Here is a 1,691-nt window from a genome sequence, read left to right on the forward strand (position 1 = left end):
GTCTTCCTTTCATTCTCTGACTTTCCACCTTTCCCAACATGATGTCTTTTCCTAAGAATTCAGAGTATGTGTGACAAAATTTCACCTTCCTTACCTCTTAGGAGCACCTTGGTTGTACTTTCTCCAAGACAAACTTGTTTGTTTTTTTTTGACTACGTGTAGGGTATTCAGTGCTCTTCTCCAACACCATGATTCAAAGGCCTCAAGTCCTCTTCTGTCATCTTTTTTTCATTGTCCAACCTTATGATGCACAGGGAGCAATTGAAAAAAAAAATCATAGCTTAAAGCAGGCCCACCTTACTCTTAAACCTGATATTCTTGATCTTTAGCATGTTAAAAGGGTCTTTGATGTCAAATTTTCTCAGTGTAACTCATCTTTTGTTTCCTGACTGCTTCTACCACAGTTATCAATTGTGGATCCCAATAAAATGAAATAGTTGACAGTTTGTTGATGAGTCTTCCTCCTATCCTGATGTATTATTCTTTATATAGTTAGGTCCTCATATGATTTGCTCAGCATACAACTTAAACAGATATGGAGAAAAGATACAATTCTGCAACACACTTTTCCCAATTTTTAAATGATGTAGTTCTACCTTACTCTGTTTGAATGACAGTTTCTTGACCTAGGTGTACATTTTGTATGAGTGTAATTAAGTGGTGTGGATTCCTAGTCTTATTAATGGGTAATCTAGTGGCTTAGTGGTAAGGAATCGAGCTGCCAACTTAAAGGTATCTGGTTCAAATCCACCAACTGATGCATGGGAGAAAGCTGGTCAATCTCCTCCCATCTGATTTATTGCCTCTGAAAACCTGTTAGAAGGTTAGCTATGGGTCAGTTCTGATTTAATGGTACACAACAATTACCTCAAGAGGAGCCATAATTTGTGATATTCCACACACTCAAATGCCTCTGTATAATCCATGACACACAAGCAAATGTCTTTCTGATATTCTATGCTTTCAGTCAAGATCCATCTGACATCAACAATGGTATCCCTCTTGCTTCAGTCTCTTGAATCCAGCTTGAATTTCTAACAGTTCACATTGATATACTGATTCAGTCATTTTTAGATAATTTTCAGCAAGAATTTACTGTCCTGTGACAGTAATTATATTGTTCAATAATTTCTACATTCTGCTGCATCATCTTTTTTTGGGATGGGAACATATGTCGATCTCTTGAAGTCAGTTGGCCAGGTGACTCTCTTCTGTAGTCATTGGCAGAGACTGGTGAGCACGCCCAGGGCTACATCTGTTTCCTGAAACACGTCAGTTGATATTCCATCAATTCCTTGGACTTTATTATTTGGCAATGCAACTTCGGGGAAGCCTGAACTTCTTTAGTATGATTGGTTCTTGCTCATATATAACTTTCTGCAGTGTTTCAGTGTTGATCAATTCTTTTTGGCACAGTGACCCTGTGTATTCCTTTCACCTTTATCATTCAATAATTTTCTATGGAATCCTTTAGTATTGCAATGCTTCAATTTGTTTTATAGTTCTTTCAGCTTGACGAATGCTGAGCATGTCTTTGTTGTTGTTGTTGTTATGTGCCATAACGACCCTATGTACAAGAACCCTAAACAGGACTCTGTCCTATGCCAACCTCGCTGTCTCAAACACACTCATTCCCACCACTCTATTCACAGAATCTATCCATCTCATCGAAGGTCATCCTCTCCTGTGCC

The sequence above is a fragment of the Elephantulus edwardii genome, unplaced genomic scaffold (assembly GCF_000299155.1).
Source record: "Elephantulus edwardii isolate Elephantulus edwardi_28Jun2011 unplaced genomic scaffold, EleEdw1.0 scaffold00013, whole genome shotgun sequence".
NCBI lineage: Eukaryota > Metazoa > Chordata > Mammalia > Macroscelidea > Macroscelididae > Elephantulus > Elephantulus edwardii.